Here is a 26,193-nt window from a genome sequence, read left to right as displayed (position 1 = left end):
TAGCATAAATGATTAGTTCGTTTTGAAAAGGCTATACTTTCAGAAGTATTACATGTACACACATGAAAGATATAGTATGAAAAGAACCACAAGCTCGCCAAGTTTATACACCCTCTACAAATGTTCAATATGTGCCTCGCTGCTGACACGACACACGTCCAGATGATAATCGAGCTCATTCCATACATTTTGTAGCATAGTCCTGTCAATTGTCTGCGCTGCAGCACTGATGCATTCTTTGAGCTCGACTAAGGATTGTGGTAGTGGTGGCACGTAAACAAGGTCCTTAACATACCCCCACAAGAAGAAATCGCAGGGCATTAAGTCAGGGGATGTGAGAGGTCAGAGGAACAAAGCTCGGTCATTCTCACCAATCCGCCCAATCCAGCAATGCGGAATCTCATCGTTTAGGTAGTCACGATCTGGGATGTGCCAATGAGGGGGTACCCCGTCTTGTTCGAAGACAAAATACAAGCTTGGGGAGTTTGTGGTTCTTTTCATATATTTTTAACGTGTAATACTTGTGAAAATATAGCCTTTTCAAAACGAATGAATCATTTATGCTAGCCCTTATACATTATGCCTACAGGCAGCCAATATATATCCGGAATCCCCTATACATTAAAATTCACAATGTCACTCTGATACGTTGGTACTGAGGTGTCGGTGCAAAGTTCAAAATTGAGTATGTTTGGCCATTTTTTTTTTATTACTGGTAATCAACCTTTTCCCCCCAATTGAATGAAAATAGAGCACTGAAGGAACTGATTATGTTGGCCTTTAGTTTCCTTTCAATGCAGTGGTTGTCGCCATAGCAAAGCAGCCTCGTGCTTGGTCAGTCTTTGGGAGGACCACCCGCTTCTGTTGTTGTCGATGTGTCTGCCGTGAGTTATATGTTTGTCATGTCGCCCTCCTTCTGTTCTAAACAAAGCACTTTCTTTGGTGCAAAATGAATGCTACTCGTATTTGTTTTGTAGGCTACGATGCATGGTGGCTGCAGAATATCAACTATTTCAATTTTCTCGTTTGACCACTTCTCGCATTTTTCTTTGCAGTGAAATGCCAAAAGTCGTGGAAAGCATGACTTGACTTTGACTTTATTCAAGTGTGCATGATTACGCTTCGGAACAGAGGACAAAAGGCAGCAACGCCTGACGAGGGGCGGGGGGGGGGGGGGGGGGGGGGGGGAGCCTATAACACAAAATTATTCCAAACTGTTTTAATTCCAATTTCTGCAATCAGCCTCCACGATTGGTCAAAACATTTTCGGGCCACTCCCAATTTCGCTTGTCTGTCACACGACGTCACAAAAACCGCAATAGCTCTCCATCTGATATAAGGTGTACACACTGATTATGCATGATTAAACCGCCCAAAAGAAAAATAATCATTCCTGATTCGACGCCTTTTCACCATTAGCCCTCTGCTATTGTTCCAGTGTTTTTGGGCTACGCCCACTTCGCCTGTCTGTCACGCGACCTCAGAAAACTGCGAAAACTGACCGCGTCAATGTGACGTGTACGCGAAAAAAAAATTCATTCATATGCCGAACAAAACTGAAAATTTTACAGACTGCCCCGTTGCGAAAGGAATAGAAGATGGCTGCTGCCCGCCGATTACTCAGGCCCTCGCTACTCACACCTGTCAGTGAGCATGTATTTATTTGCACATGATAAACCTTTGGCCGGCGCTGGTGACACACGCGTGGCACCAGCGAAGTCCAAGTGGAGAGCGCTGCTGCCATGGACTCAATGACGTCACCAAAAAGAAAGCAGTTTAACAGAAGACATGAAATGCTAGTATTATCGTTTTGTTGTTAAATATACTTCGTATAAATATATAGAGCATTTGATTTAATGCCGCGTTTTAAAATAGAAAATGACTGTGGGCGCCTACACATGCGTGCACGCAGCGGGGGAGGGGATCGCACGAGACGGCCTTTTCGTCGCTGTGGCTACTTGTGGCCGTGTGGTGTGTACTGTGTAGTATCAGTGAGTGCGAATAACGTTTCCCTTACGAAGATAATAGTGAAGCTTCGAAGGAACTGCATTGCATCCACAAAACGGCACCACATGTCGCCTGCTATGGATTGGCGGTTTCGAAGAGTCGTGTGGTGACACTGCGCCGCCGACTGCATGGTGCCGACAGAGATCATTCGTGTGTTGTAGCATGTGTCGTAGACTGTTGCCGACACCACGTTACGGTGGCTAGATGGGTAACCACGTCGAGACAGTGCTCACGTGCTCGAAAACGCAGAATTGATGCGCGCCGCCGTTGGACGATCGTTGTAGGGTGCATAGATATTTCCAATTATCACTTTGCAAGATAGGAGCGCCTTTTGTCGATAAACAAATTGCATTCACGCATTTCGCATCCCTTTGCGCACGCAGAAGCCTAGTCAGTCTGGCTATAGTCATGTCTAATGACGCGAAAGTCTGAACGTGAAACGTGAATCTAACAGAAAGGCATGTCCCCACCTGAAGGCAGTCAGCAAGTGTCTGTGACGAGTTTTAAGTGACTTACACGAGGCTGGGCGTTGAACAGTGTGTGTAATGCCTCTGCTTCAGTCTGGCGAGTGCCCATCCCGCTTTCATGAACCAATTGAAATGTCCAATGTATTGGTTGCTGTAGGTGAGACAGCAATTCCATAGCAGCAGTGAAAATTATCTGTGGAAGTAATAGTAATGCGATGGGGTTTTGTGGTGATTGTCATTATGTAGCGTATGCATGGGAATGCAATCATTTCCACCCTGTGCATGTGCATGTGTAGATAAATGGTTTATCTTCCGAGATTATGGGACAGCAGCTAGCTGGTGTTGTATTATCTTCAGTGGATCTCTTACTGTACAGGCTATAACAAAACCTCTCTACCTTTATGTGCCTTCTTTTTGCAATTGTCTTCGCTCTGCAAGGAAAGCCAAGCTTCTCTAACTAAGGTGTAGAAGGCTTGTGCGACTTCAGCTGAACTTGAAGCAATCAGCAGGAGTCAGGCACATGTGTAGAGTTTTACTGGTGCATGCACCACAGAACACCCGCACCGTCTCTTATCTCCACACGGCTCTGACCTTTATGCACTATGCGTTCGCCGCTCAGTTTCTGTTGAAGCAATAGACCGCACGTACCTTCGCCCGCTGCTGCGGCGTATATATGCGCTTGCTGCCAGCGTTTTGACAGTCGTTGTCTGCAGTCATTCAGTGTGATCTATTCATGTTTGTTTGTGCGCGCTCACACCACGCTTGTTCATTCAGTTAGTAATAGTCGGGCCACATTTTCCAACGCACGCTACACATGTAATGCTGCCCGGATCGGCAGTGCAGCGCTACAGGTGTGTCCCTTCGCACGCGCGCTGCCCACGGGAAGCGCTTCTCATCAACACCACCGTTTCACACGCGCCTTCTCGTGGTCATCGAGTCTCTCTTCATGTCGGTCTACTTACGCCGCAGCACACCTGCTTACTTAATCAGCTCATGTTTACTACAATTCATATTGCTACCAAAGCCGCTCACCTTACATGGTATGACATTGCTGTGTTGCTATCGCATTCATTGCTTCGCCCTTAGGGCGAAACTGTGACATTTTTTAATATGCTGTTTATTATTTATTTATTCGTTTTATATTTACAACCAATTACTACTACTACACCCCTCTTGCCGTTTTTTTTTTTAGTTTTTTTTTTTTTTTTTTTTTCAGCACAGAGCCCTCCTCCTCGTTTCTCCTCTCTTTCGCGCTCCTTTTTCGACCGTTGCGCCGCCTACACCGCTCGAAACACGTGCACTTGTTTATCTTTCGCCGCTGATCAGATTCGACGATCGCCGACTGTGTTCGTCGCTATCGTCGTGCTCCTCGCCAGTCGGTAGACGCTTCTCGGGCGAAAATGGCGATGGAGCGTGATCGTAAACAAACGCAGCCAGCGCCCGGGGGCTGGACGGTCCACGTGATTAGGCCAATACCGACGCGGCGTCGGCCTCGGACAGGATGTGCGAGGAGGCGGCGGCATTCTTCAAAGCGTGACGCTACTTTTTTATATAGGGGCTTTAGCTCAGCCCCATCGAAACCCTCCACTAGAGCGTGCTTCTTGCCTGTTGTCAGCCAATTAGATAAGAAAAACAGCTGAGTGTAGACAATGTTATTGGTTATGAAAGCGAACAAAAGTGACCTCTTATAAACGAGGAGAGTGTTTGATTGGGTTGTTCAGACAACGCTGCGGGTCACCGTTGATGCTTGCGTTGGTGGTTACGTAAATTTGACGTCAAGAGTATGGAATCAAAACAGTTTGGAATCATTTTACATTATAGCGCCTGGGGTCGTCCCACCTGGGACAACAGTTTTCACACCAGCTGTGGCAAACAAAATAAAAGTGATGATATGGTACAAATAAACAGAGTACTATATAAAACATACAGAAGGAAAGACACAAAACTACAGGCACATGTACAATTTGAATACTTATACAAAGATGAAAAAAAGAACAGCATGCATAATTGTACAAAAATGCATCATTCCATCACTGTGGTACACGTACATCATTGTATAAAAATAAAGAGAAATGTACACTAGAGCGTACACAATAATTACGTTTCTCTGACTAGTTGAGATAAAAACTACGAGAGTAGTAATTGACTTATTTCCTGCTTTATTATTTTTCCAGATTTATGGTTTCTTATTATTTCTTCTATATTTTTGTTGTTCAAGAATCTCGTGATCTGGTAATGTAACGTTTGTGAACCATAGTTTGTCCTGGTCCTGTTATTCCTGTAATTTACGCGTCGAAGTGTGTAGGGTAGTAATTGTTGAGGGTTTCATAATGCGAGTGAAAAGGCATAGTCATTGTTAAAGAAACACTAAAGCAAAACAATAAATCAACTTAGACTGATAAAGTATTCTTAGAGAGAGAGAGAGAGAAGTCAGAGAGAGAGTTAGAAAACACTGGTGTCATTAATGACACTGCAATAGGTCAATGTTTAGAAGAGAAAATGAAGCTCAAAGGTTTAATTTCGTGCAGAAACCCCAATGCCAGCACTTCTGCGTGACGTCATGACTTCAAAAGTAATGTTTCGTATTTGGGCCACGTTGGCTCAGTAAAAGTTCGCGAAACATGCCATATTCAATCTTGGGCTGCTTTAGAACACAATGTAGTCAATCTTTACCGCTAAAGAATTAAGTGGGACCTAGAAGACGCTGTCAAAATCCATGATGTCACGGTGAGCTGGTGCGGGAACTTCAAAGTGGCGTTGCCACTCGCCTTCTGGCTTTCTCAGTTTTTTTTTTTTTTTTTTTTTTTTTCTTGCTTACCAAGCGGCTTCTCGTGGTAAGAGTACTGTTTTTGGTATCGTGGAAGGGTAATCTACTGATACAGAAGAAATAAATTTTCTCTTTATTGTCCCTTTAAGTAAATGATGTGTCTCAAGAGCTAACCTTAGGGTCTTTAAATTATGTATGTTGAGTAGCTCCCTCACTTTCGACTCTCACCGCGTGCGCGCCCGCCGTCCTGCACGCGCCGCCGCTCCAGCCGGCCCGGCGCTAAAGTCCCTATATAAGAAAAGTACCGCCATCCTTTGATAAACGCCGCTTCTCTCTCTCTCCTGTATCTCCGATTGGACGATGATAGCGCGCGCTTTTCACTTCTTTATATTTCCTTTTTTTCCGCCTCAGAGCCATGTTGAAAGTCCTCTGCGCAGCCGCAGTCGTCGGCGGCGGCGGCGGCGCGCGCCCGGCCTGAAAGCTTCAACGTGGACTTTCTAGGTGCGCCACCGTCGACTTGGCTTTCGCAAGCAAAAAGTAAAGAAAAAAACACGCGCTTTAGGAGAGAAGGCGGCGGAGGAAAGAGTAGATGGCGGTACTTTTCTTATATAGGGACTTTACCCGGCGCCAGCTCGCCGAAGTTTTTTGCCGTTATCGGGAAGGAGGCGTTTGCCGGCGTGGGCAGTTTCGTTGGCCGGCCTGGGACAGCGCCGCTGCTTCCCTCTGCGCCGTAGCCGCAGCGTGCAAGGAAGCATGAAGGAGAAAGAAGGGTTCACTGCCATTTTCTACACGTGGCTACGGTAGCGTGGCTGAGACGTCGGCACGTACACGCATTTCCGGCGCAACGCAGAATCGGCGGCGACCTATAACCATTTGAAAGAGGGTGAAATTTGTGCCGCGTTTTTTTTTTCTTTTTTTTTCCCCGCTCGCGCGTGACATTGAGGGGTCTCTCCTAACTTGTAAGCTTTTACTCTATGGCGGTGCCGGAGCAATGCCGGTCGGAGGCGCCGCCAAAAGTGCCATCTCGTTTCTCGAGAACAAACTGCTCCGCGAAAAGGGTCAATAGACTGTAAATTAGACTCGGAAAAGAAAATATTTGTGTCATCTGCATACATCACGATTGGGAGAGTGTGAGGAATGTTGACTATGTCGTTAATATTCAGGAGAAACAATAGTGGTCCCAAAATTGAGCCCTGCAGAACACCAGTATGTATATCCATGTAGCCAGAAGAAACACGTACCATTAATACTACTACATTGTTTTCTAGATAAATAGCTCTTAATAAACTCTAACAGGGTACCTAGATCTTATTCCAAAGTATGGCAATTTGAGTAAGAGAACTTATGATAAACAGAATCAAAAGCCTTCTTTAGGTCCAAGAACAAACCCACTGTAAAACGTTTATCTTCTATATTGTAAATTATTTCATCCTTCACGCGAACTAATGCCCTTTCTCTTGATTTTCCCTTTTGAAAACCGTACTGTTGGGTTGATATTGCATTTTTTTTTCAAGGAAAGAAACTAAACAAGTGTTTATAACATTTTCAGCGACCTTGGAGAAAACAGACAAAACAGAGATGGGATGATAATTCGTAAATAAATTGTGATAACCTCCTTTGTGCACAACGGAAAGTCGTGTTATCGTCAGCTTATAAGGAAAAATTCCTAGGGTTAGTATTGGCTTGCAAATAATATTCCTAGGGCTTGAAAATATGTAAAAGCGCCAGCGCCACTATATCGCAACCATATTTGGCTGTCTGTGATTTAACACTATCAATTCCGGCCACGCAGTTATTGCGTAATTTTAAAATAAACTTAGTTATTTCAGTCGGTGATGTAGGTGAAAAATAGATTGTTTTTACTTATTTTTCTTGAAGATACAGTGATACGCCATCCTCATCAACGCTTCTGTCACAGTCACCAATAGTGAGAAAGTGTTCATTTAATTTAATTGATAAGGATGTCCTACCTCCGACTTAAATTTTATTTGATGCATAGGTCTTTTCTTTGTTTTGGACATAAGGTTATTGTACGCTTTCCATATTGTGTCTGGGGTCAATCTGTTAGAAAATATTTTAGCATAGATATTAGTAGTCCTCTTACTCTTTTTTTATATCAGATGATAGTTTATTACGGAGTTGTTTAAAAAGCTTTAGTGTATTTATGTCTTTATACTTTATGAAGTCAGCAAAAAGTTTCTTTACACTAACAATTCGTTTGTGCAACTCCTTATCTATCTAAGGTTTTTTAGACTTCCTAAATTTAACGTAGTTCACCAACAGGAATGCAGTATTATCTATATTTAGAAATTACTGGTGTAGGCTTTTCAGTTTTTACAGTTAGTGACGTACATTTTGCCATCACTACCCCTAGCAACAGAGCAAGATTTCTCAACCAGCACTTTTAATACTGCTGTTTTAACGTGATAGCATTAAGGGCCCAGTGACACAGAAAAACCGGCGTTGGTGTCTTTGTCCGCGAGTGAAAATTCCCGTATATATTAAAGTATATGTACATGCCACGCCTTGCTATATGACATACGGTAAATGCGTATTATATTGCTACACCATTCTATCACTAAAAAGTTGCCGTAAAGTTTCTCATACCTTGTCTTACATTCTCACAAAGTTATTCCTTAGAATTTTGAGAATGACAGCCCACAAACAAATGTCATGAAACAAAACACTGACAGCGCATGCCTTTCATGTTAAATCTTCTCAGACTGAAATATTAAAAGTGCGAAACTATGACAGAAACCTGAAAGTGATGTAATATTTTGGTGTGGCTGTGCACTACCTCCGGGATCGGCCCACGCAAGAGGCTGCATTTCTGCCAGAAAGCCCGCCTTCATGCAAATAGCGTTTGCCGCCAGCATTTCCCGGTAAACATTACGGTTACATAAGCTGCAGTTGCCGAGAAGCGTGAGAAGCAGTAAGGGATCTTTGAATGCTGTCGCTATCTAAGGCAAAGCTTAATTGAGCGTCCTCCAAGTGTTTGTTTGCCATTATTGTTCAAGTCATGTGCTATCAGCATAAAATGAAAAGAGAACAGTGGAGTGTGCGGCTACGGTTCTAGACACCGTAGCGCGACTGTCTGTGTGACCTAGCACATGACCCTCAAAAGCCGCAGGACAAGCACGACAGTTCATGTCCTGCTGCTACAAAGCACACACATTTGGTGGAAGGAATGCTTTGCATAGTCTCTACTGGCACACCAGTGGCTGTCTTGCCTTTCTGCCATCTGGAAAAGTGCTCATATAAACACGAGTTGGTTAGTCAAATGTGATAAGTTTTAGCCTTTAGTGGTTAAAAATATGTGTGTCCAATATTGTTCTAGTGCTTGTGTGATCATATCCATCACACTTTGGCTGAGTGTGATGTGAACAATGGAGGCTGTTTTCCGCTATCAACAGCTCTCAAATAGCTTCTGAAAAGTATGTTCAGTGCATACTATATTACCAAAGCAAACTGCTCCACTATGCATTACTGCAATATTATTATGAAGTCTCGTAATAAAAGAAACTTCACAGATTTATGCAAATGTCAGAAACTCGTACATCAAGCATCACGTAGAAGTGCAAATGAGCGATGAGACACCCACATTATAGACAGCGAGCGAAGCTGTGTCTCGCAGCCTTCAGAAGTCCTTGGGGTTTGGTTTATTACCGCTCGAAATCTATTCAAGATTGCAAGTGCTTCACTATATATGGTGGAAGGTAAAACGCTGTGCTATATATCTGAGCTTACTATAGTACGACTCTCCACCACATCTGACGCATGTTCCTATGGTGCACTGACTCTACCAATGCCGGAATCCAGTGGTGTGTCCTGATGGCCAACGACCCTCTCCCCCAGAGGAACTGCTGCTCGAAGGTGTGTTTTATGGGCTCCTATACTAATTTGGAAATTTGCTTAAGTGACCTCAATTTACCTGCAGTTCTGGAATATATACAGCATGTTGTTCCGAAATAAAATCTCACTACAGCTTGCAATTTTCAAATGGCAAGGACTGTAGTTCTGTGGCAGGCATTGATAAGAGCTCCAATCAGCACAAATTTGATCATTTCCTATGACGACCTCAAAGCAATTGCAGTTATGAAATTTTTTCAGCCTGTTTCTCTGAAAATGTGCTTTCTTCTTACCAAGTTTCATCTTTATAGCTTTGAAATGTTCCATAAAGCTTGGAAGTTCAATAACAAAAATTTATCAGTTTCCTGCAATTTACCTACCGCCCCCCCCCCCCCAACCTTTATCTGCTCGCACATCATTGCTGAAGTAGCCAACACCTCCACCAAATTTCATTGTGCTAGCTCTGCTGGTTCTCTCAATGAATTTTCGTCGACATTTTCAGCAGACACTAAGAGTGAATATTCGCCGCCCCGTCTAGTCACAAATAAAAGATTGATCTGCATGCTATAAGAAAAAGAGTGAGTGCTCAAAATGTGATCTGTGTGTTCACACACACAGTGAAAGGGAAGTTTATGGAGGAAAGTGGAGGGAAGTCTTTTGTTGAAAACAGACATATTGCCGTGAGACAGAAGAAGAAGACCGGCACCGAAGCAGAGGTCAGCATTAGGCCGGCACCGAAGAAGGGGAAGTAGATGTTGCTCCTCGCCATCTTGGCTGGTTGCTGCTACGCCTGTGCTACTAGCCTGTAAATATTTGTAAATATACATTTTTGTTCAACATTTTCTGGTGGAGATGCTGGGTACGCTGCCTGTTCATCCCCATATCACCCAAGCACAGAACTCCGAAGTGGTCGCCGCGTCGTTCCCTCGGTGATGGCCCCTGAAGCACGCACCGCGCCGGAACCTACCGTGCAGCAGCCGTCCCCACCGTTTGTCATCTTATCGCTTCTGCAAGATCCGGGCACCTTCTGTCGCACAGATAACGTGGACGTCGAGGATTGGATTGCATGGTATGAGCGTGTCAGCAAACAGAACAGATGGGATGATACGCTTATGCTGGCAAATGTGATATTTTATCTGAAATGAACCGCGCGCGTCTGGTACGAGACGCATGAACACGATCTGACCATCTGGGACGTTTGCAAAGAAAAACTGAATGACCTGTTCGGCAAGCCCTTGGGTCGTCAACTAGCCGCTAAAAAGGACTTGGCTCTCGTGCCCACTCATCTACTGAATAATATATTTCGTATATTCAGGATATTCTAGCGGTTTACCGTAAAGTTGACGGTAACATGTCCGAAGCGGAGAAGATCGGGCACATACTCAAAGCAATCGCTGATGATGTATTCAACCTCTTAGTATTCAGGAACTGCGCCACCGTGGATGCTATTGTGACGAGAGTGTCGGCGATTCGAACAAGCCGAAACCCACCGTATCGCCCAGCAATTCACCAGGCTCCCCAATACTGCCGCATCGTCATCATGCGAGGAACCACTACCTACATTACAATCGCCGGTTTCGAACACTTTGACACGGATCGTTCGTCGTGAACTAGAAGCAATGTCACCAGCCCCTCTCGTGCCCGATGTCTCGGCTGCCAACCAGCCTGTGGTTTCATTGATTCAAGCTGTGGTTTGACAGGAGGTCCCGAATTTGGGACTCTCCTCTGTCTGCACTGTTCGCGTGCCACCAGTCGCACCAGTCACAGCACCAGTTCCACCAGTCGCGCCACGGAACCAGCCCTTTTACTCGCGATACCGCAATCCCGCTGAGTGGAGAACGCCGGATGATCGTCCAATTTGTTTCGTGTGCTCTCGAGTTGGGCATATTGCGCGACACTGCTGGAGCCGTCAGACGTCACCGACTGGCTGGAGCACCCGGAACCCTCGTCCTGACGGCTACTCCCGTACAACATCGTCGCGCTCTCCACCGATTGACACGCCTGACGTCGACACTCGCACCAACGTTACGGGGTCTCACACGATGTGGGGATGCGCGACTCTCACGCGTCTTCTGTAATCCGGCTTCACCGCGTGGCTAAGTGCCGGCGGCGGTCGTGGTGGTTGCGGCGCATTGCGAGAGATGGCGCGAGTGTCGCGATGCTAACGCCACCGAACGGCGGAGTGACTTGGGAGAAAAAGGTCAAAGGCGCTTCCTCTTTGGCTTGGGATCGGCGACCAACACGCACGAACGCTTCGCGCGTGCGCCGGCCCGCTCTCGCGAGGCTAAGAGCAGGACACCGGTATGGACGAACACGGATCATTCGAACGCGCCACCGTTCGCGTGACCGTACACGTGAACGACGAGGCGATGGTGTCACAGCATGGGATGAACATATTCGCTCGCTATCGGGTTCCTTGATTTGTCGCGCGCCCATGTGAATGTTCTATTGGTAGTAATTCGGATAGTGTGTATTAGTGTATGAAAGGTGCAATAAATTCCCCTTTGATTGTTTGCACTATGTGTTGTCGTTCCTTTGTCCCAAGAGCACGTGTGAGACCCCACATCTGGCGCCCAACGTGGGGCTCTTGGGGCATCGGATGATAAAGTTTTGCTCGGTTCGAGACAACCTTTGTTTCAACCGAAGCGTAGTCCTAGCGTGGACTTTGTTCGCCAGTGTCGGCGGCGTGCTTTCTTGAGTGAGGCGACGGTTGCTGTAGCGTGTTTGAACTTTTCAACATGCTAAGCCTTTTCGCGAGTGTTTTGTTGTACACTCGTCGGTACGAGAGCCACGTGGTCTGCATCCTGGGAGAGCGAGGCCTAGCGCCCGCGGGGCATTGGCAAGCCTGAAGCAAGTGAGTACGGAAGCCTCGTGGGTGGTTCGAATTTATTATGTAATTAGCTTCTTCTATTTCTTTAACTTCGGAAGTCGCGGCTCAGGGAGCCGGGTGGCCGCGGGCCACGGGTGCCGCTACGGGCTGACTGGCATTGCGGCCTGGCACCGGGCGCTCCGACACCGTCTGGGACGGTGGGCGCCGTCAACTCGGATGCTGTGTGCACCGAGCGGGGTAGGACCACCTCACAGAGCTAACGTCTCCTCGCGGCTGCCGGTTGTGCCCATTTTGGGTGATTTTTTTTTGTTTTGTTTTTGATACCGGTTGTTGTCAGGGTAGCGACGCATTAGGCCTAAGGCTTTACAAAGCCGCGTGTCGCACGTTGAGGGACACAACCTAGCTGGTGGACCGTGGTGTTGAGGTGTCGCACATTGCTCCCCTCATTAGTTCGCCTCGCACGAATTGAAATTACTCGTTCGATTCAAGAAAGCGAGCTTTGTTCACGTGAACTTAGCATCTGAATAGCCGCCCAAAATTTTGCTAGCCGAATTGAATGAACATCGTACCACGTGGGCGATGCGTGTGCCGAATTCCTCTCCCTTGCTCTACTTTAGTGTTTGTCGAGTGCGTTGAGTGCACGCAGCGTGAGCGGAGTCGCCCCTGGTTTGCTGTCACGTGTACATCGTCTGCGCTGCTGCCCCGGCCTACGAATGAGCCACTGCTGGCAATGGAGATATGCCTGTGGCCAGTTCGGCGCAGCGACTTCGGCGGCCGCCTATGTCCGGCTTGCAACGCTCGGCGGCTGGGAAAAGAGCCGGCAGTCACCAACGGCTACTGCGGCTCTCGTCAGCAGGGCGCGTCGGCGCGAGCGACGCTTGCTCTTGCCGACTTCTGCGTCGCCGTTTCCGGAGTCCGGCTGGAGTCGTGCCATCGAATCTGCAGAGGTGGTGCTGTGACCAACGGACGCCAGCGGTGAACCCCAGAGACAATGTCGGCTCGCATGTTGTGGATAACGTGTGGACATTTCCTCGGCGCGGCCACTGTCGCATGTACTAACTTTTGTTCGCGACGCGCGCGTTGATTGACCGCGTGACATGTTTCGCCGGAGTATGTGTAGTGATTTAAGGTTGGGGGGATGTGGGGATGCGCGACCCTCACGCGTCTTCTGTAATCCGGCTTCACCGCGTGGCTAAGTGCCGGCGGCGGTCGTGGTGGTTGCGGCGCATTGCGAGAGATGGCGCGAGTGTCGCGATGCTAACGCCACCGAACGGCGGAGTGACTTGGGAGAAAAAGGTCAAAGGCGCTTCCTCTTTGGCTTGGGATCGGCGACCAACACGCACGAACGCTTCGCGGGACCGTCTCGCGACGCTAAGAGCAGGACACCGGTATGGACGAACACGGATCGTTCGAACGCGCCACCGTTCGCGTGACCGTACACGTGAACGACTAGGCGATGGTGTCACAGCATGGAGTCAACATATTCGCTCCCCAGTGAACCATTAATGTACCATATAGATGTCCACAGAACATCATGTTTGAGACATTGCACACATCCTATAGATATCTATATTTCTCCAAACAATGTTACAAATACGTACCATGGATAATCTAAGTCCCATCCAGATCACGTTGCTCTAACGTTGAAAGGATGTCGCAGCTGGACATAGTAACCTTTAATAGATGTTCTTCTTGGGGACGCAGCAGGTCCATAGAACATCTAGTGGATCTTTCCTGCTGACGCTATAATGAGCTGTATACATGCGAGTGCCACAGTAGATGTACTATTGAATACAAATGAAATGCAAACAGCAGAGTGTGTGGCCAAAACGTAACTAAAAGCACAGTGTGTGGCGTCGGCCAGTGATGATTGTACACATGCATGTGGTTTCGATGCGGAGTGCGGGGCTGCTTGTTCTAGTGCGTATTACGTCACCTGTATTCTGTTGGAAGCTTGTATTCTCACCCCGCCATTGCAGTGCCATTCCTATCTGTGATTATCTGTGATTCCTATCGGTGGCTAGCACTGTTGTTGCGCATCCAATGCAATACATTTTTCGTACTATTCAAATTATGATTAGACACTGGCAGCTTTGATGGTGGTAACAAAAGCAAAGCAATGCACGTTAGCAAGCTGGGTGCATGCCAGCTATATCACGCTACAGATGTAGCGATGGTGCTAGTCACCCAGGCGCGGATCCAGGGGGGATGTCCGGATGTCCTGACCCCCCCCCCCCCTCAGATTTCTGCATCGCCCCCGCGCTGACAGGGGGATGGCCCTGTCGCAAAAAATATGGCCACCAGCATTCTTCAAAAGTATTTTTCGCGAGTACCAGTGGTATCAGCCATGTAGAAGTAAAGCTAGCTCGCTCACAAGCTTAGTTGTATTCCGTAGGGGTGTGGTGTCGCGAGATTGCCGTAGTTATTTTTTCTCATGCACACCTTGGACCTCCTGGCGCCGGCCGTGCCTTACTCGTACCGTCGGTGGCGTCAAATGAACGAGGGGACGTCCCTTTTGCCAAGCATGCCGATGTCCGCGCGAGCGCCTTCGCGCCTGATCAACTTAGTTCCCCATTGGGGTGTCAACGGTTGCCTCATTGGCTGTCATCGGTTCCGCGACCAACCTGCTCAATGAAAGATCTCTCTCGCTGAAGTGTTCATATATAAATAATAACAACTAACAGCTAAACTAAGGACTACGCATAGGCGATTTTTTTTTAACAGTAGCACCAATTGTGATCACAGTTACACGTTGACAATATCCAGTACGAGCACAATACCGTTCGTATGCTACAAGTTTTTCATTGTAATTTGGCAGCTGTATTGTCCTACATTAAGCATAGGAGGCTCAAAGCCGCCAGATCCGTTTATCTGAGTGGCCGTGCTCGCGGAGCGGGGCGAAACCTCGAGCAGCGGCTACGAAATGGGGGAGCATGACGTCAGCGGCCAACGCCAGCGCGCGGGTATAGAGAAAGGAATTGCGCGGGCATAGGATGGCGTCGCGTGGTTAGAGAAACGGGAGCAGATGCGCGCCTTGTGTAAAAGGATGACGTCGCGTGGGAAACAAAATATCAAGACGCTAGCTGGCTCGCGCTCACGGCTACTACGCCACATCGTTCTTCCTGTAGGTGCCGTCGTGAGTCTTCATACGCGGTGATTCGCATATCGTAAACAACCAGCGCAGTGGTTGCCGCGTTGGAGCGGAGCGTTGCTCCAAAGCAAACGAAGGTGTCTCAGCCGAACACAAGGAATCTTCTTAAGGAAATCAAGGTGTCCCAACAGAACTCCAAAGATAGACCCGTGCTTACACGTTTATAACGAACCTGCGACAGATCATCCCAAATTTTATTTTAAGAAACAATACAGGCTAGATATACCGGGTGTTCAAAATTAAGCTTTATGGTTTTCTTAAAATGAGGCACTGGGAGGCACGTGAAAGCCACCTGCGCAAATAAGTTATGTGGCCAGGGGGACACAAAGTGAGATGATAATTATCGCTAGTCAGCAGCCGAATTGACTAAAATTGAATAATTAACTTTTTATTGACTACAGTAAGTGTGTATGTTTGTATTCAAAAGTTAGAGGCAGTCGTGTTTCTACACAGTTTCACTTCGAAGAATCCTTCTTTACTCGCGGACAACTTTCTGTGGCAATGAAGGGAAAGCTACGGAGGCAAAGCGCTCACAAGTGAGGGTGCTTCTGAAAAGAGTCCCGCGTTTTAATCCACGTTGGTTTATGTTGGCAAAGAGTAAACATAAACAGCTTATTAGTAACAGTTAAATAAGACAGAACACACCACTGAGTGTAAAAGTTTACTCATTTTGCGGCTTTTCCCTTCCGCGTCTGGGCAAACGCGAAATCGTCGCACGTGGAAGTTGCGTCGATTCAGCGTCTGTTCCGAGCAACCAAAAGCACTGTCAAACGCTGCCGGACTACTTGGCGCGGTAACACATGTGCAGCATCCACGCGCCCGTAGCTTTCCCTTCATTGCCACCGAAAGTTGTCCGCGAGCATAGCGTGTCTATGCTCCGAGATATCCAACTACAAATTTTAATTGTCGTTCACATGATTACGCATGCAAGAGAGTGAGGATCGGCGCAAAGCTCCTCCCTGATGTGACGCGGATGTTGGGTGCGGCGTTTACTCTGACAACGCGGCGGAGGCATTGGCAAAGATAATAACTGTCCCCCTTCCCCTCACGGCTGGCGAAATGAAAAAAAAATCGAAGAACCCGTAACCGCTGTCGTAACACGCGACCGCGCAGCCTGTAAAGATGGCGGCAGCTGCCATGCCGAGATAATGGCGCGCGCAGAGAAGCCGGAGGGCAGTGCGCGTGCGTAATGGTGACTAGACGACCGGGCATGGTCCTTGCCTGGGCTACGCAAATAAAGTGACTGCTGATTTCCAAGTATTGTAAGTTTTATTGAAATCAAGAGTAACAACGGCACCATGAACAGCAGAAAACTTTTTAGCTATGCTAACGAATATTTCATACTGCCGCTTTAAATTTGTTGTTGTCATGCACAAATTTCATGACAACACTTCACCCATCAAGATGTCAATGCCCTAAAAATGTTCAAAATGACTCCCTTCCACAGCAACGCAAAGCATAAACCGCTCTCGCGTCGAGTCGATAACTCTGCGCAGTACAATGGAAATTTGGAGTCGGATATCTCGAAGCACGAACACGCTAGAACAATTCTTCCGACTGATACTGTGTAGAAACACGACTGCCTCTAAGTTTTCAATACAAACATACCCACTTACTGCAGTCGACAATAAATAATTGTTCAATTTTAGTTAATTGGGCTGCTCACAGCGATAATTATCATCTCACTTTGTGCCCCCCTGGCCGCATAACTTAATTGCACAGGTGGTCTTCGAGTGCCTCCCAGTGCCTAATTTTAAGAAAAGCATCAAGCTTAGTTTTGAACACCCTGTATTATCAGGCACAGCCGCCAAGCACATGGCTGTATTGGGTAATGTCATTTTCCTATAAGCTCGGAGAAACCGATACCTGGCTTCGCTATAGGGCTTCTTCATCTTTCTGGAGTTTTACGTGCCAAAACCAGTTCTGATTATGAGGCACGCCGTAGTGGAAGGCTCCGGATTAATTTTGACCACCTGGGGTTCTTTAACGTGCACTACAACGTAAGCCCACGGGCGTTATTGCATTTCGCCTCCATCGAAATGCGGCCGCCGCGGCCGGGATTCGATCCCGCGATCTCGTGCTCAGCAGCGCAACGCCTGAGCCATCATCATCATCATCGACAAAAGCTGACCCCCCCCTCAGAAAATACCTGGATCCGCCCCTGTAGTCACCATAGCACTGTACTGCCAGGTGGGTATGGCACTGCCTGAGGAGAGATGAGAAAACAACTTTCGGACAAAATACGGGTGACATTTATCGCAATAGGGCGAGCAGCGCTGCACTCTTCCTCGAGAACTACATCCCCACGCACGTGCACAACGACTGGCCGACGACATGCACAGTATACCTTTAGTTATGCTTCGGCCACACACTCCACTGTCGCATTTAATTTGTCCTCGATGGTACATCTGCTGAGGCACACTAATGGCACAGTTACCCCATTGTCGGCATGTAGCTGGTGACTTTGCTTGAAATGTTTTGTTAACGTGTAAACGTGTGAATGTGAAAATATAAACTGCAACACTTAAGGTGAAATCCTTAGATGGCTCAATCGTCGAAAAATCCGATGTCCAGCGTCGCAGCACCAAAATTCAATGGCACCAAAATTGGAGATTGAACCTTCGACCTTTGGTGTTAATTAGGTCGAAGCGAATTAAGGTACAGTTCATTAAGATAGAGTTAATTGAGGCACTCTAACCCACGGCCTTTGTTGGGAGTCGAAACCACTTGGAGATATGGGCGAACTGGCCACATCTCCAAATTATCTCCAAGTTGGATTCCAATTGACATGGTGAAGATAGAGTCGAACCCACTACCTTGGGTGTTCATTAGAGCGAAGTTACTTAAGGCAAGTTAATTATGGCAGAGTTAATTAAGGCACTCAAACTCTCGAACTTTGGTGGAAGTCGAACCCACGACTTTTGGTGTTAATTAAGACAGAATTAAGGCACTCAAACCCTCGACCTTTGGTGGGAGTAGAGCCCGCAACCATTGGGGTTAATTATGCCGAAGTTAATTAGGGCACTCGAGCCCACAACTTTGGTAGGAGAAAACAATAGAAGTAACAACGCATGCGAATGACAAATAATTTAATTAATGCTTCGTGAGTGCGCAGGCTTATGCCTTCATCCTCTTCAGTGTTCGCTAAAGTGACTGTTAACCTTTATATATAGTTCTAGCGCTCATCAAAATGCGAAAACTGTGCTAAGAAAACCGTAAATCTGCATTTTGATCATTATGCATCATTACAAATCCTGCAATGGATAAATGAAAAATAGTGAGTTCAGTAAGCACTAGGTAAAGCACACCAGTGAAACTCACATTGTCATACCAATGTTACTTGTTTATTTATACAACTGATAAAGCTTTATTACAAAAATGATCGGCCCCCAGCCACGCACATGTATGAAATTATGCATTACATGTTCTCGCTGTATACAAACAGGTTAAACGCGGATCTATTAAAAAAAAAAAACGTAATCAAAAACAGATTCTTGAAAATTAAACTTTATTAAAACACAAGTAACGAGTAGGCACAAAATGACTAGTTGGCACAGTGCCACAATTATAATTAAAAAGAATAAAACTGATTAGTAAGAGGTAGTATCACATACTAATTAATGACCAAAAGTGCATGGCCTGCTTGCCAGCACCTGTTTCTGGAGCCACCGTATTCAAGATAGAAAGCCAGTACTTTCTAGCTGCATTGAAAAATATATGGTAAAATAAATTCCACGCAAGCAGAATCCAGAGATGGAATGTTTATCTTGATAGGCAACTTGGTCAGGCAGCTTCTCAGATCACAAAAGTGCCAATAACATAATGCTGCCAGAGACTTAGAGATAGGCAGTGCAAATGAGAAATATCCCTGACACTTGAAGAGGAGCGCTGGAAACCAAGCGATACAAAAATGTGCGAAAATTAGCCATCAAAACATTGCCTCCAGAACATTCCCGTAAGCGGAGCACAAGGCGAACAAACGTACCACAAATAGCAGTCAGAAGCACAGCTCTAAATTTCAGCACGCAACTGTACAGTTCTGCCTAGTATATACGTACTTGGGCCATGGTCAACCGCACAAAAGTCGAAAAGACACAAATAAAGCACACGCTGCTCGCGCCCGGAACATTGCTCAATGCTGCGCACTTGCATCGAGGCGCGTGTTGCTGAATCATAGAATAAAGACCAATATCAAGACCAACAAAGACTTGATATCAGTGGCGATGCGAAGTCAAAGCTATTGCGAGTTCAAGCTTCTTTTTTTCTCTATAAACTGTCGTAATACATCAGCAAGTTAAAGGTTACGTATTTTCAACAATGTACTAATAGATATAACTGAAAAATAAAGCATCTTTGTATGGAGAAAGAAAATGACGTAACCGAGACCGAAAGCATAGCGAAAAAATGGCGAAAGTATTGGCTTTTGCGTGTGGTGTCCGGCAGCAACGTTACTAGACTTCCAGCAGTGCGTGCAATTTACGGTGCAAAGGTCGTGCTAAATTGCAAAATAATCAATTTAATGCTTTTGCTCTCCTAGCTTCCCATTGTTAGGAATTAGAGACATTTTGCTTGTATTTCTGCGGCATAGTGCGTGCATCGACTCATAACGCACAATGTACGATCAATGCACGAGAGCTTTGAATGTGCAAGAGATGTCCAAATCATAAGGACATTCGACGTCCTCTGGATGACCCTTGACTGCCACGTACTAGTCGAACATACTATAGATGTAAACTGTACGTCGTTAAATGTCTTGTATATTTGGTCTTTTGTGGTACATCCAGTGGATATTTGTGGTTCACTGGGTAGCTATCGGGTCGCGGTGAGTTTGACTTCCTAGATTTGTCGCGCGCCCATGTGAATGTTCTATTGGTAGTAATTCGGCTAGTGTGTATTAGTGTATGAAAGGTGCAATAAATGCCCTTTTGATTGTTTGCACTACTGTGTTGTCGTTCCTTTGACCCAAGAGCCCATGAGATGTGGGGTCTCACACGTGCTCTTGGGACAAAGGAACGACAACACAGTAACGACAACACCAGCCGCTCCACAACAACCATCGGAGTACGCGCAAGATGCCATCGAAAGGGCGCACGTTGCGCGTCATATCAGATGTCGCAGGTGTCACAGAAGAATCGTTACGATTGCCGTCACAAGGGTGTATATTACGCTCCTGGACCCTTAATGCTCCTCTGGTCGCCAACTCGATACGTTGGTCTCTCAGCGAAACTTCTACCACACTACCATGGTCCTTATCGCGTTCTGCGCCAAGTTACCGACGTGACGTATGAGATTGCACAGCCGATGTTATCTGCGTCGTTCCAGACTGACGTAGTTCATGTAACCCAGCTAAAGCCGTATCACCCGTCCGCTGATGCTGCACTCTGACCTGCCCGAATGGTGCGCGTGTTTTCGCCGGGGGGTAATGCCGCGAGACAGAAGAAGACCGGCACCGAAGCAGAGGTCAGCATTAGGCCGGCACCGAAGAAGAGGAAGTAGAGGCTGCTCCTCGCCATCTTGGCTGGTTGCTGCTATGCCTGTGCTACTCGCCTGTAAATATTTGTAAATATACGTTTTTGTGCAACAATATAGTTTTTACAGCGAAGCTGTTAAGGGCTCACTCTTCGATGGTCACGTGCGGCAATAGAAAAAAAAAAAAAGAACTCGCATTGGGCCGTATGCTGTATGTGCGAGTGAAAGCGCGCGAGGGACGCGCGCCCCTCTGAATTGCAATGTCTTGAGTGCGGCGAGCTTCTGCATTGCAGATTCCCGCCGGCTCTCCGCAACTACAAGGTTCTACAGCTGTCTGACTTGGGTAGTGACGTCCCGAGATTCGGCTGTCGTAAGCCCAGCTGCTGCCGTGATGGCAGCACTCCCATGGTAGGGCATGGCTTGTGTGAAGTTGATTTTAGTCCCCAGCTGCAAAATGACGGTCTTGGGTTTGGTGTGTCGTATCACGGTTGGAATAGTAACGAATTCATCCTCACCGTTCTGATTGCGCGGTTCCATGAGTGCCTTGTCGTCCATGACACCGCAGGCGTCTACTTGCCCAGCCGCCGGCGAGGCTCCGGTGGTTAGGGTTAGCGACCCCTTTCACACGTCTTCGAAAGAGCAGCCGTAGAGCGTCGAGAAACCATTCAACTCATCCCAAATTGTGGCCTGGGGTGCCGGTCCACTTCGTGTTGCTTTGTGCCGAAAAAGGCACCAGAGCTGTCGATATTTCTGGAATTTCAGGTGATTTTCGAACAAGCCGTTCCATTGTGCGTCTTGTCGTCTCGAGCCGGTGTCGCCTTTCCGCCGCGAGGAATTCATAACTCGGAGCACAGACTCGGAGGATTTCTCAGCAGCGTTCAATTGGACATTAATGATTTCGCATTCACAACTCATAAGAAGTGCTTAGGGGTCCTCTGATTTGTTTTTTTTTACTCGGTCAATTATGCATTTTGTTTTCTTATGCAAGTAATGTTGGCCAGTTTGAGTAATCCAGTTTAAGGACTAAAATCTGCCACAGGCAATTAATTCTTTTTTTTTATAGTCTAAAAGAAAAACACCCTGTATATGTTGGTCTGCTGCAGACTTTTAGCTACCAAGAGAAACCCAACTTGCATTCATGAGCACCCATGCAGGTGGCAAGGAGACAAGATAGAATTAGCATATGCTGGTGAAGCACGTATTCTGCAAGTTATGTCTGCTTATTCATAGTGGGAGAACATATTGTGGTGCCTAAAACTTTACTGCACACGCTTTAGAGGCTGGCGCTAGGCGACGCATAGACTGTATGAGTGAGGTGATGAACTGGGCTATAGTTGGTGTTCATTCATTTTAAACTGCGCTGAGTCGCACTAATCATGGTAAGTAACACAAACAGACACACCACACAGGATGAGAGAGCGCAAACTATCAAATTTATTGTCTATGAAATGTTTCCCTTATCTGTAGTCCATTGAGTGTATAGATACCAAGACGACAAAAAGATGTGAATAGCTTGAAAGTGGAAGTTGATAGAACAGAGGATGCAATGACACTTAATAAAACCTCGATATAACGAAGTCAGTAAAAATGGTAATTTGCTTTGTTATATAAAAATTTCGTGATACTGAAATTCGACCTTCTTGCAAATGATTACATTTTCTTAATTTTTTTGCACCAACAAACAGGGACGAAGAAAGAGAAAACACAAGGACGAGCGCTTTTCTTCGTCCCTGTTTGTTTGTCCCAGCACAAAAATTTTAAGAAAATGAATCTGTTCCAACTAGGCCGACTCACAGTTATGCTTCAAATGATTACAGCCGCTGATTGATTTTTCTTACACGGAAAGGGCCTCAAAATTTTCCGAATTATTGGGCAATCGGAACAAGCAAATTTGAATGAGAAAAAATTAATTTCGTGGAATTTGAGTCGGCGACGAAATATACAGTTTCAGACAGTGTTGACGATATCTTCACATCAGCGGTACGAGGCGAAGCCAGCGACGCTTCTGCATCGCGCCCACTCTGCCCCCGCAGCTGACAGTGTCGCTCGCCATTCTTCGCCCGCCTCTCACTTCAATGCGTCTCCGAAACTCGAGATTACGCACGCAACCTCCAGTACTAAGCGCGCAGTAGGATGGCGCACATGATGGCGCACATGATGGCACGCCATTTTGGCATGCCCACTCCTTGCACACGCAATAGATTATTTCCAAAACAAAGCGCGCAGGCTGTGTATGCGCTCAGCAGCATTGACAGCCATACGCAACCACGGCTGCGCCAGAAAAGGAGGCGCTCTCCAACCTGCACCCTACAGTGGCCCCACTTCTTCCCGCCCCAACCATTGCGTGCGCTTGATCACATTACCGCGAGCTCGCTCTCCTCCTCACTTTCCCAAGCTTCCTCACACAGCAATACGGAGCCACCATTCTTCTTGGCTCATCCTCGCATGCTTTCACGCGTACCCAGAGCATATGGCCCCCTTTTTGCGGAGCAGTTTGTTCTCGAGAAACGAGATGACGCTTTCGGCAGCGCCCGGCACGTTGCCTCTGCGAAAGCGCACAGATACGAAACCATTATCGCTTCTGCCCTGTTTCCGTGTGTTAAGCTGTCAGAAATGCAACTGGGTTTTCACTTACACACTGTGCTCAATTCGTGCTGCAAAATGTGGAGTGGTGAATTGATGACGTGTGCAGCAGTGGGATGCAAAAATAGTGACTGGCATATTAAGGAATTGAATGAATATGTGTGACCAAGTTCATGGACTGTTGCTGGCAGGAAGGATTAGGCTGCTTATGTAGATCAGGTTGATAGTATATAATTTATGAAAAAGGCTTAAAAAGGATAATTTACAGCCGTATGCTAAAGCTGTTAGGTTGAGGTGAGATTTTCATTAGAGTGATGCTAGTGGTATGATCATAATTAGATAGTATAAAACAAACAGACTTATTCTGGAACATTTCAAGCCGGTATTAAATTTTAGCTTGACACGGATTCCAAATTGAGGAAGCATATTCTAGAATTGTACTGATAAGCGATTTATATAGTAATAGTTTTACTGATATAGGTGATCAGACCTGGAAATGCCGTGGCGAATGTGCCCTAGCATGAGGTTAGCATAGTTAATAGCAAATTGAATGTGTGTAGTTCAATGTATATGAGATGTTATGTGAACATTGAGATACTTGCACAAGAACAAGTCTAATGGGACATTATGTAAGTTGCAGACAGGAACACGGTGCATGCTATTTGCTCTAGAAACTTGCATAAATTTTCATTTTTGGCGCATTTTATTCCATCTTTAAAGCTCTGCACCAAGAAGAAACAGCATTATGATCTGACTGAAGAAGGTTAATATTGGTGCATGTTATTTTTTATAAGATAACACAATCATACGCAAGTATATGAATGTTAGAGGAAACACATGAAGCCGGGTCATTAATATTGTTACGGGGATGTGAGGAGTATAGACAGAATGCATTTACAATATACATACTAACAGAGTTATTGTGGGCATGACGGCTGACCAGCAACAATATGCAGCAGCCATCGTCTCGTGATATTCTTTTCCCTTTATGCTTCCGTGACAGGATCCCCAGGTGCTGAAGCACTGTCTCGGCGCATGTCAGGTGAAGAACTGCGAGCGAAGTATGGCTTCAGCTGCGAAACATGCACGATGTCAACAGGCATCGGACTTAAGGACGGATCAAAGTATAACGGCGAGATGTCGTAATTGACATCGTTAACTTGACGTAGGACTCCATAAGGCCCTGTGCAGTGAGAGAGAAGCTTCTGGAAGAGACCACGACACGACATGGTGACCAAAGAAGCATCCAAGCACCTGGGGCAAACTTAACATCACGATGGCGCCGATCGTAGCGCTCTTTTTGTATATCCTGCGATGCCAATAGACGAGAGATCGGGCGACTTGACGCGCCATGCGAGCGCGATTGATGACTTCACAAGCAGTATGTACTCAGTTGCAACACGTGGCACAGAAGGTAGGATGGTGTCAAATGGCAATGTGGAGTCGCGACCATACCAAAGATAAAAGGGTGAATATCCTGCAGTATCATGTCGGGACGAGTTATACGCGAATGTCACGTAGGCCAGCGTGGCGTCCCAGTGGTGGTGATCATTGGAGACGTGCATTGACAGCATCGCTGTGAGTGTTCGGTTGAGATGTTCCGTAAGGACCGTTCGTTTGTGGGTGGTAAGCGGTGGACAGATTAGGCTCTGCGGCACAAGAGCGGAGGAGACAAGAACAAGCGGCCGCGGTCTGTATAAGTAACTGCTGAGGTGCACCATGGTGGAGGATGACGTCGTGGAGGAGAAAATCTGCGACGTCAGTTGCGCAACTAGTCGACAATGCCTTTGTTATCGCTTAGCGTCACACGATCCACTTATTGCCTATAGTTGTTGTCGGAAAAGGGCGAAGCAGGCGATAAAAAGGTTCAGAGGGAACTTCAACTGGATGGAGTCATCCGACGGTGGGAGGTTTCTTCTGGTGCTGGCACAATTTGCAAGTTGCGACATAACGGCGCACAGAGCGGTAGAGACCCGGCCAGAAGAACCGGCGTCGTACGCGGTCATATGTGTGCAAAACTCGAAGGTGTCCCGCCGTCGGTGCATTGTGAAGTTGTTCGAGAACGACGGATTGCAGATGACGAGGAAGGACAAGGAGAAACTCAGGGCCCTCAGGGTTGATATTGTGGTGGTAGAGGATGCCGTCGTGCAGCACGAACAAGCGACACGTGCCGTCGGTGCTGCCAGAATGCACTCCGGCAATGATGGGCTGCAAGGACTTGTCGCGTTGTTGTTCAGCACGCATGTCGCTCATGTCAATGAAAGCCATCACACAGGTCTCCGGATCATGCGCAACAGGATCAGAAAAATCCACGGGGTGAAGAGAGAGGCAGTCAGCGTCCTTGTGCAGACATCCAGACTTGTAGATGACAATAAAATAAAATTCCTGGAGCCGCAAAGCCAAGTGACTAAGCCGTCCTCTCGGGTCCCGGAGGGAAAACAGCCAGTAGAGGGCATGGTGGTCTTTATCGACCGAAAATGTGCGGCCATACCAATATGGCCGGAACTTGGCGACAGGACAAACTAAAGCCAGCTCGATGATGGAGTAATTTCTCTCAGAAGGTGAGAGCAGGCGGCTGGCGTAAGCTATCACGCACTCGGTACCATTCTGCTGCTGGAAGAGAACAGCGCCGATGCCGTAGCCGCTTGCGTCAGTGTGGACTTCGGTCAGTACAGATGGATCAAAGTGGGCAAGTATGGGAGGGGTGGTCACAAATCCGATGATAGCGGCGAACACGTGAGCCTGCTCCGGGCCCCATGAGAATGGTGTGTTCTTCTTTAGAAGATTCGTCAAAGGCTGAGCAACCAATATGTTACGAGGATGTGGGGAGTATAGACAGAATGTATTTAGAAGAGATGGCTGACCAGCAACAACACACAGCAGCCAGCGTCTCGCGATCTTCTTCTTTTCTCTTCTTTTATCCTTAGATAAGGAAAAGCAGCAGGTTGAGCCTTGTGGTAAACCAGAGTGCAGAATAGAGGATTCAGAATTATTGTTGTTAGCAGACACAAACTGGGAGCAGAATAAGACCGCACTCAATTTAAATTAGGAAACTAAGTTTGTGCAGCAG

General features: G+C 46.8%; 1 long non-coding RNA gene across 4 annotated transcripts in view; it reads left to right on the top strand.

The window, feature by feature from the left end:
* LOC119433709 (uncharacterized) overlaps positions 1–26,193 on the top strand; it is a 119,450-nt gene that overhangs the window by 92,524 nt on the left and 733 nt on the right. Inside the window, exons 2-3 of one of the 4 annotated variants that reach the window (XR_007464492.1) lie at positions 6,791–6,912; positions 8,789–9,114. This is a non-coding gene — a long non-coding RNA (uncharacterized LOC119433709). Of the gene's footprint in view, positions 1–5,301; positions 5,779–6,790; positions 6,913–8,600; positions 9,115–26,193 lie in introns of those variants that run through there. The other 3 variants (XR_007464493.1, XR_005188431.2, XR_007464491.1) reach the window with 3 other exon arrangements.

Source organism: Dermacentor silvarum, chromosome 11, assembly GCF_013339745.2.
Source record: "Dermacentor silvarum isolate Dsil-2018 chromosome 11, BIME_Dsil_1.4, whole genome shotgun sequence".
Classification (NCBI taxonomy): domain Eukaryota; kingdom Metazoa; phylum Arthropoda; class Arachnida; order Ixodida; family Ixodidae; genus Dermacentor; species Dermacentor silvarum.
This window is presented reverse-complemented; position numbering and strand designations above follow the sequence as displayed.